The sequence below is a fragment of the Narcine bancroftii genome, chromosome 8, assembly GCF_036971445.1.
Source record: "Narcine bancroftii isolate sNarBan1 chromosome 8, sNarBan1.hap1, whole genome shotgun sequence".
In the NCBI taxonomy this organism is placed as follows: domain Eukaryota; kingdom Metazoa; phylum Chordata; class Chondrichthyes; order Torpediniformes; family Narcinidae; genus Narcine; species Narcine bancroftii.
In genome coordinates this window covers 9,089,317-9,105,691 of record NC_091476.1, presented here as the reverse complement: position 1 = coordinate 9,105,691, position 16,375 = coordinate 9,089,317, and the positions used below count along the sequence as shown (strand labels likewise).

The following is a 16,375-nucleotide window of genomic DNA, read 5'->3' as shown; positions in this document are numbered from 1 at the left end:
TTTCCAAGTACTAGCTACACATTTTCGTGCTACAGATAACGCTAAACATACAAATGCAATTTGAAATTTATCCAACCCCAATCCCTTCAAAGAAACCATATAACCCAACAAAAAAAAATCGATGGGTCTAATGGTAATTTAATCTTAAATAATTTTTCCAAGACCAATCTAATTCCTTCCCAAAATGGTTGTACTTTAACACAAGACCAAACAGCATGTAAAAAAAAGTTCAAGTACATAGTCTACTTTGAAAACAAGAGTCCGAATTGCTTCATAATAATTTTGAAAATGAGGCAATTGAAGACCACCCAATGCATATTTCCATGTAAGTTGTACTAATTTCCCCTTCCATAAAAATTCCTGTATCGCGCTATTCAAATCCTGAAAAAAAACTCTTTGAAAGTAAACAAGGTATCAACTGAAACAGATATTGGATTTGAGGAAAAATATTCATTTTAATACAATTTACTCAACCAATTAACATTAACGGAAAATCTTTCCATTTAATCAAATCTATTTTAATCCTTTTTAATAAAGGAACATAATTTAATTTGTATAAAGATTGGTAATCTGCATTTACTGTTATTCCCAAATATTTAATTTTATCTGACCATTTCAATTTTATAATATTTTTATATTCCGAATAATCTCCTTCCCCAACTGGTGATATTTCACTTTTATCCCAATTTACCTTATATCCAGATAACTCCCCAAATTTCAGCAAGCAGTCTTACAAATATTTCAAAGACTCCTCCAGTTCTGTCAAATAGACCAACACAGTGCAAAGTGTTTCTTAAAGGAAGTTCCTGAATTCTCCACTACATTCCTGACTTTCTTACAGCAAGGTCCATATATTGTTGTGGGCTTATGTTGAATGTCTGGTAATGAGAATTCTAACAGCATGTGGTTAACAAGAAGTCAAGTTTATTGTCATCTGATTGCACAAGTACAACCCAACAAAACAGCATTCATTGGTCCTCATTGCAAAACATGCAGACACACAACCAGACACAATACACAGACAGATAAACAAACATGTATAATTTAAATTTATATTATGTATGCAGGACTATATTCATATACATAAATAAATAAATAAATATTGTTTTGTGAATATGAGAGTCTCAGATGATTAGTCTGAGCAGTTCCTTTGGTCGTTCAGCATTCACGCAAACTATGAGAAGAAGCTGCTCCTTAGCCTGGTGGTGCTGGCTCTGATCCTCCTATATCTCATTTGTACAGGAGCAGCTGAACGATGCTGTGTGTGGGTGGAAGGGGTTCTCAATGCTTTTGCTCACCATCTTCAGACAACGATCCCAGTAGATTGCGCCGATGGAGTGGAGGGAGACCCCAGTGATCTTCTCCATCACTCTTCTGGTCCTGAGGATTGACCTGCAATCTATTTCTCTGCAACCCCACCACACTGTGATGCAGCCGGCCAGGATACTCTTAATAGAGCTCCTGTGGAAGGTTGGTGTGATGGTAACCGGTAGACTTGTCAGTCTTCTCAGGAAATGCAGTCACTGCTGTGCCTTCATAACAAGGGGAGAGATGTCTGCAGATGCTGGAAAACTGGGGCCACACGTGCAGTGCTGGAAGAACTCAGCAGATCAGGCGGCATCTGTGAAAGGCGATAGATAGGGTTTCAGCTCAAAATGTCAACTAACTGCTGCTTTCCACAGATGCTGCCTGACCTGCCCTAGCAGGTCGCTTCTGTCAGTATGTGGGTCACCAGAGGATCCGAAATCTCAGTCTAGTATGGTAACCCTGTTAATGTGGCCATGCTAGACTAGATTGCAGGAATTTAGACCCTGGCCTGTCTTCATAAGGCACTGTTCAACAGACAGTCCACGCAGCTGCCCACTGTATGGGAATTGCGGAATCAGGGAAATCTCTCAGGGAACTTTCTGTACCTAACTAGAGTTACAAATTTGTATCTATATTCATGTAATTAAAAGAGGTGGACGTATACCGTGGAATAAAATTAAAGAATTAAACAGTATTTATTCAAGTATGCATAATTAATGATGATTTTACCTACATTTATTTCAGAAAACATTATTCTATTTTCCTAAGGTTTGATTACTCCACATCAGTGATAAGGTTGCCTCCGTGTGCAAATATACTTTGAACTATATGATATTGAACTTAGATACATCCTGCCCATCCTAACTTTTAAACAGATTCCAGTCATATTGATTTCCTGTCCTATTTTAAGTCTACTTCAAGCAGACAAATCCATGACATTGAAAATTTATTTGCTGCATTCACACTTGGATTTCTTCCCTGGTGATCTCGGTGGAGCAGCGACGAGCACGGTGTAAAGTTTCACCCGGACATTGGGACCATGGAAAAGCGCTATCAGGGACACTGGAATTCATTAATGCTGGCTGAGTATTGTTGGATGTTGGCACGAGAACAAAATTCAGCAGCAAAACATTTCTAGGTCCGTTGAACTAACACAACGTGTCGGCATCATTATGCGATTAAACATGATAAATTCAATAAAAGTTCATTTAATGTTTCTCCGACTTCCTACGTGATACAGTAAATCTGAAATTATCTTTGTGCTCATAATCCCCATTTTTTTTTCAGGAAGCAAACCTCTTTTTAAACAAAATTGCTGTCCAGTGTTACCAGGAGTTCAGTTCCGCATGTCCATAGAGTCACCACGTGCATAGGAAGATATAAATTCACCACTCAGATCCAGACAGCTCAATCTCTTTCAGAATATTCTGAGGTATTGTGATCACTACAGATGATCTTGCTCAGAGCAATTGTTTTGATAACTATGGCTTTTGTTCCTGAGAGCACATCAGAACACTTTCACCAATAGATTGCCGCAAGAAGACAGCTCGCTGTGACCTTCTCATGAGTGGTCAGGAATGACTACTAAGTGCTGGTCATGCTTGAGATGCCCACTTAATAAAGAAATAATTCTTTCAAATTGGAAATATGTTAATTGGTCCTTCATTGAAATTCAAATTTATTAGTTTACAATAGGCATAGTCTTTCTTCATGTGGGAAGCTAAATGGTAGAAAGCATTCAATTATTTATTGTGACAAACAATATAGATTTGAATCCATTTAAATCTGATAGACATTTTTAACCTTTCATTTACATTTTTATATAAATGGTGTCCAGTGAGACAGCTGGAATATTTCAAAAATATCTGGTTCACCCTGTTGTGTATCATGTGCCATTTTGGACCCAATAAACACAAAAAGGAGAGAGGATAGAAGTCCAATGATTTTAAGTGACTAAACTAACATCCTCTCCTGGACTGGATACTCATTAGCATTTTCTGTCAGGTCTCTGGTTAGTCTGTTGGAGTAACATCACTCACAACTTCTCAATAGCTTCGATCAGAGAAGATTTGGGGCCCCAAAAAGTCTCCTGAGGTGAAACAACACTTCATTGGTGAACCTGCAGGGATCATTTACTGAAATGAGTGTTCATAATGTGGCCTCTTCTGCATCGGTGAGACTGGGGGATTGTTTCGTTGAGCACTTTTGCTCTGTTTGCTGCAATAGCAGGGACCTCCCAGTGCCCAACCATTCCCACACTGACATGGCTTCATGCACTGCCAAACCAAGGCTCGTCATGGCTATTCTTCGAGGTTGAAGATGATGGACTTCGTTCTGATGATCTTTTTATGAGCTTTCAAGTGGCTTATGAGTCCAACCTTAGCTTTGAAAGATTTTCCACATTGAAGACATGTCGTTCCAGATTGCTGCCTCTCTTCCCATTCACTTCTCTTTTATCTCATTCTGCACATCCTTCTGCTTTGAAAGTACCGTTCCTTCTCGGATGATGGTTTTCCAGAGTTTCCTGTCTTTAGCATTGGTTTCCCAATTATTGATGTCGATGTTATATTTCTTCATGTTGGATTTTAAGACATCTTTCTGTTGTCCATCTCTTTTACATTTGCCCTTTTTAAGATGGGAGTAGATTGTTTTGGCAGCATTTGTCTTCCATGCAAACAACATAATTGCTCCATCTTAGTTGGTTCTTAATGATGAAAACTTCAATGCTTCATTTAGCACTCTGACATTAGTACTTCTATCTTCCCAATTGATATTTAAGATGCTTTGAAGAGAGTGTTGATGGAATTTTCAAGTGCCTTCAGATGTCGTCGGTATGTTGTCCAGAAGTGTTGGGCTCACCACTACTTTGTACACTAACATATTGGTGTCCATTCGAATGTCACAATTATAAAAGACTCTTATTCAGTGACGTCCAAAAGGTGTTCCAGCACATTTAAGGTGATGTTGGATCTCATCATTCAAGTTGACAATGGAAGAGAGGTGACTTCCAAGATACGGAAAGTGGTCCACATTTTCCAGGGTTGTTTCATCAAGTTGAATTAATGGTTCTATCCAATTCATCTCAGTTGATGGCAGTTGGTAGATGATTTGAGTCTTCTTGGAATTAATGGTAAGTCCAAGTTTCATGTATGCATGGTCAAAGACATTCAGAAGCTGTTGTAGGTGGTATTCTGAGAGAGCTGCAACACTTTTGTCATCTGCATATTTATTAGAACTCATTGAGGGAACTCATGGATGTCTTATTTTTGTACTTGAGATGGGCAAGATTGAAAAGTCTGCCATCAGTCTGTAGACAATTTCAATTCCTGGGGTAGATCATCTTCATAATGTGGATGATTGCTGCAATAAAGGTGGTGAACAAAGTTGGGGCAATCACACATCCCTGTTTTACTCCTGATTTAACTTGAAAAGGCACATTGTTACTGTTGTTGACCATGAATGTTGCAAACATGCCATCATGGGGGAATCTCAGGATTCGAATGTACTTTTCAGGGCATTCATAGGTGAATAGAACATCCCATTGGAATTCCCTTAATACCAAGTCAAAGGCTTTGGTGAGGTCAATGAATGCCAAATACAATGACATTTTTCTTGCAGTTGTCGCATTGTGAGGATCATGTTGATTGCTCCACGTGATGGTCTAAAATCGGCTTGTGTCTCCGGAAGGATCTTCTTGGCTAAAGGCTTGAGTCGGTTATTCATGATGTGGGTGAGGATCTTTCCTGCTATTGCTAACAGGGAAATTCCACAATAGTTTCCACATTCACATTGATCGCCTTTCCTTTTGTAGATGGCAATGATTGCTGAGTCTCTAAAGTCCAGATCTTCATGAGAAATTGATGCAGTTGATAATGAAACAGGTTATTTCCAATTTTGTGGACCTCAGTTGGTATTCCATCGAGTCCAGCGACCTTATTGTTTTTCAAGGTTTTGGTGGCTCCCTTGACTTCTTTGTGTTGGTATTTTGCTTAGGGAATCGTCAATGGGCTGTTGTAGAATGTTGTTAATCACATTCCTATCAACTGAAACGGTCTGATTTAGAAGATCTTCAAAGTGCTCCTTCCATTTAAAATTGAATTCAGCGTTGCTCATCAGGATGGTTGAACCATCTTTGCTTTTGGGAGAGGCTTAACTGTGAGTAGATGGGCCAAAAATAACTTTAATTGTGTTTTTTTTTAAAAAGCCTAGAGTTTTATTGGCATCTGCTAGTTGTTGGATTTCCTGAGCTTTCTCACTCCCCCACTGAATTTTCAGTTTTTGAATGCTCTCTGGACTGCAGCCTTGCATTCCCGATAGTGTTTCCTTTTGGTAGCCAATTGTTGGTCATTTTGTAAGATGATGAAAGCTTTTGTCTTTTCATCGATCAGTTGTTGGAGTAGTTTGACATTATCATCGAACCAATCCTGATTTTTTTTTTTTGTCCTGAACCCAATTGTTTCTTTGCAGGAGGTGATAGCAGTGTTCTTCAATTGATTCCAGTGTTCTTCTACAGATGGTGGGATTTGTTGAGGCAGTTGTTCTTGGAGATATTGTTGGGACTTCTGTACATGGTTGATGTCTTGAAGGATGTCATGTTGAATTTTTTTAATAGTGTTCTGATTTTGCTTTTTCCTTTTGGACTGAATCTTCATTCTCAGGGTGGGTGAAGTGAGCCGAAGGACTGTCCAGCATTTGTCGGCACCAGTAACAGCTCTTGTTATCAGTGCGTCTTGTTGGTACTGAAATTGTACGATGATGTAGTCAATGAGGTCCTAATGTTTGGAGTGTGGATGCTGCCAGGAGACTTTCTTTCTATTTTTGTGGTGAAATAGGGTGTTGGTTAATCACCAAGTTGTGTTCAACACGTTTGATGAGAAGTGTTCCATTGGTATTGACCTTGCCAACTCCTTCTTTGTTTATTATTCCAGTCCAGAGCCTATGATCTTTCCCAACTCTGGCATTGAAATCTCCCAAGAGAATGATCTTGTCATTGTTGGGAAGAGACGAAAGGACATCGTTAAGTTGTGCATAGAAGTTCATTTTGACTTCATCTTCAGGGTCCAGAGTTGGAGCATAGACACTGATGATGGTGACATGTTGGTTCTTGATAAACTGGATTTGCAGAGTCATGAAACGTTCGTTAATTCCCAGTGGTTGCTCTGTCAGTTTTTGAAGTAGACTACTCCATAGATCCTCAGTTGTTCACCTATGACCTCTTACCTGTTTGCCTGTGCTCCTCTCCTTTCCCCCTTCCCCCACCTTTGTATTCGGGCACCTGCCTGCTTTTGCTTATATCTGACGAAGGGCTCAGACTCAAAATCTTGGTTTCCCTTGAGTTTCTCCAGTACCTTTATAGGTACAATTAAAGTACCTGCAATTAAATCACATAATACTGCTTTATGCATGTATAACTACTGTAAACCATGTCGTGGACCAATATGTAAGATCACAATATAACCCAATATAGCCTCTAAGATGAGGCTTGGCATCACTGTTTTAAGACCTTGTATCAGGATTTGTTTAAAATCTTGACACTATGGAATCTATGAATCTGTCTTCACTGTTTGTCACCTTAATTCTTAAATCTCTCCACATTAACTCCTGGTAAAAACAAGAATGCTGGAGGAACTCAGCAGGTCTCACACTGTCCATAGGAGGCATCAATCTGCGGTGAGGATGTCCATTCTGAGTTCTGTGTTGGTCTGTCCTCAAATGTCTCTTTTCAAGGTCATCTGGCCTAGATGTCCTGATCAGTGAATGAATCCAGAGTCTTGCGACTAAGCAGTCAAGCAGGAATATTATGGCATTAACCAGTTTTGTTTAATATTACTATTACAACCTTGATCTTTCTAAACACTAGCAATATCCTACATGCAGCAACCAAAGAATTCTTACTGTGGTGTTGTTTCTGGGACAAGTCCCTATAATAAATTGGCTTGGTTTCAAATCAAATCTAAATCAGATTTAGGTTGCCATACCTGGACTGACATGATTATGGATCAGGATACAGTCAGTGCTTAGCCATAGACTATCAGGAATTATTGTATGTTCCAGTGGTTCATTGCCTGTTCTCCGAAGGTCGCCAATGGTTTCACAATATTGATTTTTAAAAATTAATTTATAAGGCAACCTTGATTAGAGTGGAGGGGGGACATATAGGTTAGATTTAGTTTTAGTTTTTTCCCTTTATTTTATACAAGTTCTTTCAACAAATGGGTTTAACATGATTGTATAGATCAATGCAATTAAACATTTTTGAGGTATTACAAGCAAATATTGATGTAGTTTTATCTACTTTTTTCCATTTGTGCGTGTTTACTCGTATACAAATGAATTATTATGTAATTGTCAATTCTGCATTTATGCTTATATGTTAAACTCAATAAAAATATTTTAAAAAGAAAGAAAGGAATTGCTTAGAAACACCACTCAGGCAGCAAATTGAAAGAAGCAGATACTGTGAATCAAGAGCTTGTTCCCTTGCCAAATGTGTGCAACTGTCCACATCTTTTATTTAATTGCCATTCAAGAGATTATGCAAAGGAGCCAAGCAGAAGATAAAAACTAATGAATTGTAGACCACAAAAATTAAATCATGGTTAGAATATACCAAACGTCCTTCGACTTCAGTCTGAAAACATTGTACTCAAACAAAATAAAACGTGCTTCAAACTGAGCTGTCAATTTCAGACATGAAGCCTTCTCTTATTCTTTCTTTCATTAAGAGCTGCTAACCTTGATACCAGAAATAATTTTCTTCACTGTGGCAACATGGTGGAGACCTCCCATATTGCTGTTCTCTGGGAATTTCTTATTTGCTGCATGACATACTCATGCCAACCTGGAAAAGATTTCCAAGAAGTTGGCTTGCCTTCAAAGAGCTCTTGTCAGAAGCAGGCCTAAATATAGTCCTTAGGAGATGGAAAGGTCATTGAGTCACAGAACATCTGACATTAAAGAAAGACCATTTGGCCCATCAGGTTTATGCCTTTTTCTAGAGCAATCTCTGCTCATTCCCTCTTGTCCTTCAAATTCCTATTTCTTGTGTTTTTATGTTCCTCTCTCAAGCATGTATGCAACATTGATTGCTTCTGTTTCCACCATCTAACTACTCCTCCTCCTTGTAGGTTTTCACCATGATTTTAATCCCTGTGTCTCCTTTTCATTAATGAGATTCCTTTCCTCATTCTCCTCAATTTTAACTGATTGGGATCTTGTAATCAGTCAAATGGCCTCTCAATCTCCTCTCCATCTCATCTGCACCCACAATGAGGATTTCCATGCCAGATCATAAGATATGTCCTCCTCCTTCAAACAAACATGGCTATTCCATAACCTCCATTAATCGCACGTCTGCCCTGACCCCCCTCTACCCCATGCACAACAAGGACAGGATTCCTCTTGTCCTCACATACCACCCCACCAGCCTTCCTATCCAACACATCCTCCTCCGCCATTTCTGCCACCTACTACATGATCCCATCACTAGACACATATTCCCCTCTCCTCCCCTCTCCACCCCTCTCCACTTCCGCTGGGACTGCTCCCTTCATGACTCGCTTGTCCACTCCTCCCTCCCCACCATTGTCCCCTCTGACCACAGGAGATGCTCCACTTGCACCCAGACCTTCTCCCTCACCACTATTCAGGGCCCCAAACAGTCCTTCCAAATGAAGCCACATTTCACTTGTGAATCTGATGCTCCTGTTGTGGTCTCCTCTACATCAGAGAGACTGGGGCCAGACTTAGTTGAGCACCAGCTTTGTCCACCACAACAATGTGGATCTTCCACTGGCCACCCATTTCAATTTCCCATCCATTTCTCTTGCTGACACGTTTGCCCATGGTCTTATGTACTGCCAGACTGAGATCACCCGCAAATTGGAGGAACAACACCTCATCTTCCGACTGGGCACCCACCAACCAGATGGTATTAATATCAATTTCTTATTCCTTGCCGAACGGCTCAGGCCGAAACGTCGGCAATATATCTTTATCTCCTATGGATGCTGAAAGACTGGCTGAGTTCCTCCAGCATTTCAGTGTGTTTTTATTAACCAGACCAGACTAAAGCCAATCTTTTATCTGAAGGTTGGAATTATAAAAGAATGCAAAGAGGCATCTAATTCGGACTCAACGTCTTGAGAAATGCCATTAAACCACCAGGTCCCTGTAACCAATCAAAGCTTCCAACATGATTCAGTGGGGATAGAGCATTTGTTTACTTTCTGCCTGGCCATTCTCCAAAGTGGTGGAGCACACATAGGACTTTCCAAAGTTTCTAATCCACAATTGAAAGCCAATATAGAATTTACTTAGGTAGGTCTGGCCTCAGTAAATTTTGATAATAAAAGCGGATATGAAAAACAGAATATAGAGGAAAATCTCAGCAGGTCAGATGGCATCTGTGCAGAGAGAAAAACAGTTATCATTTCAGATATGGGTCACTGTTTAATGCAGGGCTGTCATTGTGTGTCATACAGTCTTCTCTTTGCACACTGAAACGCAAGCCTCACACCACAGTGGGGCAGAAATCTCAAATTGAAGTCTATCAGGCAAGAATCTAATTGAATAATCTAATGTACCCCTTCTATATCATTGTACCTTCTCAGAGTACAATGTAGGTTTCACCACACATTGTCCTGTAGGCCACTCACAACATAGTGTGTAGTGCGAGTCTCTTACATCACTGTGTATGAAGATGCACGATAGGTCCAGTGGCAAATCTTAATGCTTCCACTCTTAGTTTTGTGACGTGGCTAATTTAGGATGCACAGACTTCACCAGAGGCGGACAGCACATCGCCATGCATTGCTCACTTCTCCTAATTATCTCCTTCTGGAATTTTCTATTTTTTTCATTATTCCTGAATTTGCAATATTCATTTCCATCTAATCTGAGCAGCCATAAGTGCACTGATTTGCTGGTTTTGTGAAAAAGTGCTATTTCCACTACATACACTGTGACGAAGAGCCTCGTGGTTCTCTGTACCATCCTGAATGCTCCTTCTCCCTGTCAAGCAGTAAGTTGAATAAGTCACGTCTTCCTCAGATGCATCAAGCACGTACCCCAGACACCTCATGCTTCCTGCGAATTAATTCCTTGCTGGGCCAGAGCTCGGAGTTGAGTACCTATTTCAGGAGTCTGCAGTCAGGAATACAAATGGCATGACCTGCACATCAGTATAATTAAAGCCCTGATGTTCGGCATTTGGTCCTGGGAGAGGGTGGCTTGGTTTGTTTATTCTGCCAGTGGAATTGGAGAACTCTGCAGATGATGTATGTATGGCATCTTGCATCACATTGTGAAGCAAAATCTTTATTTTTCCACCATACACACTATATATAGCTGTGTCAATAGAGCATTTGAATTACCAAGGCAGATTGAGATTTCTCATTAATTAAGCATCTTGACAGAGGCCTGTCATTCAGTTCAGCAATATAAAACAAATGTCTTATTCGTGATAGCAATAGAATACAAGCCTCTCATTCACTACAGCACTGAACCATAGAATGCTACAGCACAGAAACAGACCCTTTGGTTGTACAAGTCAGCCTTGGGTTTTCAGAAGCTGAACCACCCAGTCAAATCTCAGTCATATGCCCATTTCTGTTTAATATTCCCCTTTTTAAAACATTTCATTCTCTTGTAAAATAATGAATAGACTCTGATTCAACAACTGTCTTACTGATCCACATTCCAGCCATTCACTTAGCAAAGATATGTTGCACACCTCTTACTGAAAGCTTTTATGATAACCTTATGTTGGTGACCACCACCAACCACCCCCCCCAACTCATTGCCACATCTCCAGCCACTGAAATTGATCCATCAGCAATTATGTCATCATAATTCTTCCCAGTATTTAAGAGCCCTTTTACGTCATTCTTTAACCTTCTCAGTCCTAGTGAAAATAACTCTAACTCCCGGGACTTGCCAATTGCCCAGATTAGGAAGGGAGAACTCAGTGTTTTGATCTTCACCCACTTTGTTTACACAGCATTTCTGGCATGAGCTGCCTCCTGCTCCAATGGGTTCACTCTGAATCTCTTTCTGTGTCTGCAGAGACACCAGGCTAGGAAGAAGAGGAAATTTACTGCCTTCTTTGAGAGTGCCTGTGACAATTACTGCCAAGGGCTGTAGAGGTGAGCACGGTGCTGTAAAATAAGCAACATTCCTGGTGCCTAATCTTATTTTTAGTTAGCTTTAGAGACAAGGTATTTTCTGCATTTTAGGTTTAGAGTGAAGGTGCAGAGAAAGTGTGGGAGTGATTCCGAGTGGGGATTGTTTGTACCAGTACTGAGGATGGAGTGTGAATTTTAAATCATCTGTGAAGTGGGTTTGGAATTGGGTGATGGGTCAAATTAGTTAAAAGTACCAGCTTATTAGAAACTCAGGACAAATGACCAACTCCTGGATTTAACCTGAATGGATCAGGCCATGAACCCATCTGTTGGGGATTTGAAACCGGTAACTCTCCATTTGTTTTTAAGAGGATGTGAATCAATTGCTTTTTTTTTTAATGGAAGTATTAAATCAAGCAGTTAGATCACATACCTTTTCCAAGTTAGCCAAGAGCCACTGGATTATCCTGATATCCACATGAACTCCTGACTAAAATATGAAATTCGGTAAATATTCTTTAAAAGTCATTATAAGGCCTTCTGCACATTAAAACCCCTGGTATCCAGCTCCTATGTGGATTGCTATATGCCTGAGAAGTGTATTTTCCAGTTGCCTGAGACTCACTCTTACAATGCCTAACTAATACACCTGCATTAAGAATAAACTGATTAAAAGACAAAAAACAAAAATATTATACAGGTAGTTTCCGGATTACAACCATATTGGGGTCCGAAGGATTGGTTGTAAGTCAGGGAACAGGGACCTGAGGCTGCTGTGGGGAACTGGGATCTTGGGGCCGCCATGGGGAATGTGGACCTCGGCCACCATGGGGAATGTGGAAATTGGGCGCCACGGGGAATGTGGACCTTGGGCTGCCACGGGGAATGTGGACCTTGGGCTGCCACGGGGAATGTGGACCTTGGGCTGCCACGGGGAATGTGGACCTTGGGCTGCCACGGGGAATGTGGACCTTGGGCTGCCACGGGGAATGTGGACCTTGGGCTGCCACGGGGAATGTGGACCTTGGGCTGCCACGGGGAATGTGGACCTTGGGCTGCCACGGGGAATGTGGACCTTGGGCTGCCACGGGGAATGTGGACCTTGGGCTGCCACGGGGAATGTGGACCTTGGGCTGCCACGGGGAATGTGGACCTTGGGCTGCCACGGGGAATGTGGACCTTGGGCTGCCACGGGGAATGTGGACCTTGGGCTGCCACGGGGAATGTGGACCTTGGGCTGCCACGGGGAATGTGGACCTTGGGCTGCCACGGGGAATGTGGACCTTGGGCTGCCACGGGGAATGTGGACCTTGGGCTGCCACGGGGAATGTGGACCTTGGGCTGCCACGGGGAATGTGGACCTTGGGCTGCCACGGGGAATGTGGACCTTGGGCTGCCACGGGGAATGTGGACCTTGGGCTGCCACGGGGAATGTGGACCTTGGGCTGCCACGGGGAATGTGGACCTTGGGCTGCCACGGGGAATGTGGACCTTGGGCTGCCACGGGGAATGTGGACCTTGGGCTGCCACGGGGAATGTGGACCTTGGGCTGCCACGGGGAATGTGGACCTTGGGCTGCCACGGGGAATGTGGACCTTGGGCTGCCACGGGGAATGTGGACCTTGGGCTGCCACGGGGAATGTGGACCTTGGGCTGCCACGGGGAATGTGGACCTTGGGCTGCCACGGGGAATGTGGACCTTGGGCTGCCACGGGGAATGTGGACCTTGGGCTGCCACGGGGAATGTGGACCTTGGGCTGCCACGGGGAATGTGGACCTTGGGCTGCCACGGGGAATGTGGACCTTGGGCTGCCACGGGGAATGTGGACCTTGGGCTGCCACGGGGATTGTGGACCTTGGGCTGCCACGGGGATTGTGGACCTTGGGCTGCCACGGGGAATGTGGACCTTGGGCTGCCACGGGGAATGTGGACCTTGGGCTGCCACGGGGAATGTGGACCTTGGGCTGCCACGGGGAATGTGGACCTTGGGCTGCCACGGGGAATGTGGACCTTGGGCTGCCACGGGGAATGTGGACCTTGGGCTGCCACGGGGAATGTGGACCTTGGGCTGCCACGGGGAATGTGGACCTTGGGCTAATGTGGAGAATGTGGACTTTGGACTGCCACGGGGAACAGGGACCTTGGGCTGCTGTGGGAATGGGGAACAGGGACCTTGGGCTGCTGTGGGAATGGGGAACAGGGACCTTGGGCTGCTGTGGGAATGGGGAACAGGGACCTTGGGCTGCTGTGGGAATGGGGAACAGGGACCTTGGGCTGCTGTGGGAATGGGGAACAGGGACCTTGGGCTGCTGTGGGAATGGGGAACAGGGACCTTGGGCTGCTGTGGGAATGGGGAACAGGGACCTTAGGCTGCCACAGGAAATGGGGGGGGCGGAAATTACATCCAAGGCAAAGAGATTATTCCTTTTACTCTGGTAGACATGATTCATTCTCCAGGATAGATTTATTTTTACTATCAGCACATTTGCAGGATAGAATCATGGAAATTGAGTATAAAGTGAGAGTCTTGTCAGACCATTCACCTCAATTATTATCAATTGTTATGCCTGATAAGCAGGTTATGGTATATAGATGGTGCTTCAATCCATTGTTCTGAGAAGATCTGAGTTTTGTGATTTTATAAGAAGACATATTGGAATCTTCTGTGAGACTAACTTTCATTCTACTGTCAATAAATTTATCATAGGGGATACTTTAGGGAAGTAGATAAATTGGAACAAGAGATACATCATTTGGAGAAGGGCCTGCAGTTGAGGAGCTCAGAACAGAAACTACTTAATAAAAAGCTTAAGTAAAATACATTACAAACTTACAGTATAGAAAAAGCAATAATGAGAATGAAACAAAGGTACTACGAGCTGGGGGAGAGAGCTCACAAGTACCTATCTTGCGAACAGAAAACAGAGCAGGTCTCTAGAATAATTAATGCAATTGCAACAGAACCCAATAGAATCTCTTATAAGCCACAAGAAATTAATGATACCTTCAAATTATTCTATTCCAAATTATATAAATCAGAGTCTCAAGGAGATATTGACAAAATAAATGATTATTTTTGTCACAATTGGTCTTACCGAATTTGGACTTGGTAGAGCAGAGGGAACTTAATGCATCTTCTCGTCAAATGGAGATAAAGGAAATACTGAATTCTTTGCACGTTAATAAATCTCTCGGCGAGGATGGTGTCCAACTGAAATTCTATAAAGAATTTAAGATTTGTTAATGCTTTTTTTTTAATGGAGGTATTAAATCAAGCAGTTAGATCACATACCTTGCTGGAGTCTTTCTCAACTGCATTAATAATGGTAATTTGTAAAAAAAAAGATAAAGATCCATTGAAACCATCGTCGTATAGACCAATTTCCGTACTGAATCGGAAAGTACTAGCCAAGCTTTGGCAAACAGGTCACCAAATCTTTTGCCAAAATTGAGAAAAAGGACCAAACAGGGTTTGTTAAACAAAGGCAATCAGCGGACAATGTAAGTAGATTGCTTAGTATTGTTACGAGTCCAGAGGACCCCAAAACCCAGCAGCGATAGATATGCAAAAGTTGCTTTTAATTATCTTGCATATAAATGGGAAACTGAATCTATTTCTGGTGGAAAAGAAGCACCTTTAACAGGCATATTTTGAATAATTGGTATAAACTGATAATTATCATAATTATCTATGAAAATGAAACTTTAACTTATCTCTATTGGCTCACTTAACCTACTTAACCCCTTTCTAACTCGAAGTGCACGTGTGCATAATGTGTGTGTTTAAGTTCAGGAAAATTCTTTGGTTCACAGTCCAATCTCATTGGTTGCAGGCAATTCTTGTTCTTTGGACAGAAGCTAACATTAATAAAGTTCACCAGGCTTTGGTGCTTTGGTTATCATTCAGGAGGATTCTTGTTGGTTCTCAGAGAGAGAGTTTTTTCTTGTTCCAGGACATCCACAACTGATTTTTTTTTAAAGTCAAAACTTTATAAATTGGAGTCGAGCCCTATACAATGAACCCAAGGCCAGAGTTTTCAAATGGGCAAGCCTCTCTAGCATTCCCACTGTTCAGATCGAGCAGACAAGGATGTCAATTATCTCCATTTCTTTTCATATTATCGAAACTTTGGCAGAAATTATTCGACGAGATCCTGACATCAAGGGGATCAGAGCTAACCAAAATGAACATAAGATTAGTCTGTTTGCAGATTATGTATTAATATGTCTGACAGAACCAGAAACTTATTTTTGCCAAAGCTGCCTTTCCAACTGGAAGATTACAGGAGGGTCTCTGGGTATAAAATTAATTGAGACAAAAGTGAAATTATACAATTTGTCAAAGAATATGCAATTTAGATGGCCCAAGAATGGGATTAAGTATTTGGGGATTAATGATTTGAAAAAAATTATATAAAATGAACTATCTCCCCATCTTAAGAAAGTTGAAGAAGATTTAAATAAATGGATAACTCTTCTGATAATTTTGATTATAAGAGTTAATTGTATTAAAATGAATATATTCCCACATATACACTACCTCTTCCAGACTCTTCCATTACCATTTCCACAGAAGTTTTTCAAAATTTGAATAAATTGGTTAGGAAGTTTCTTTGGAAAGGTAAATTAGCCAGAGTCTCCATGGAAACATTAATTTGGAATACCATCGGTGGGGTGGGGGGGGGGGGGGTCAGGGTTTGCATCTCCTAAATTTTTAATATTATTATTGTGCAGCCCAGATGAAATTTGTCACTTCCCTCTTTAACAGAAGTGACAAGCCTTCATGGGTGGAAATTAATCTCCACAAAGTTGGAGAGAGAGTAGTAGAATATCTTGCATATAAATGGGAAACTGAATCTATTTCTGGTGGAAAAGAAGCACCTTTAACAGGCATATTTTGAATAATTGGTATAAATTGAATAATTTAATTGAAACAAAAGGA

At 41.6% G+C, this 16,375-nt stretch overlaps 2 long non-coding RNA genes across 9 annotated transcripts in view; one reads left to right on the top strand and one right to left on the bottom strand.

Moving 5' to 3' along the window:
• The window catches only part of LOC138740340 (uncharacterized), a 317,539-nt gene that overhangs the window by 106,805 nt on the left and 194,359 nt on the right, over positions 1-16,375 (bottom strand). For 7 of the 8 annotated variants that reach the window (XR_011342845.1, XR_011342855.1, XR_011342843.1 and 4 more), the window contains one exon: positions 14,529-14,652. This is a non-coding gene — a long non-coding RNA (uncharacterized lncRNA). Of the gene's footprint in view, positions 1-5,470; positions 6,680-14,528; positions 14,653-16,375 lie in introns of those variants that run through there. The other variant, XR_011342848.1, reaches the window with a different exon arrangement.
• LOC138740342 (uncharacterized) overlaps positions 11,325-16,375 on the top strand; it is a 28,606-nt gene continuing 23,555 nt past the window's right edge. Inside the window, exon 1 of the long non-coding RNA XR_011342857.1 lies at positions 11,325-11,453. This is a non-coding gene — a long non-coding RNA (uncharacterized lncRNA). The remainder of the gene's footprint in view (positions 11,454-16,375) is intronic.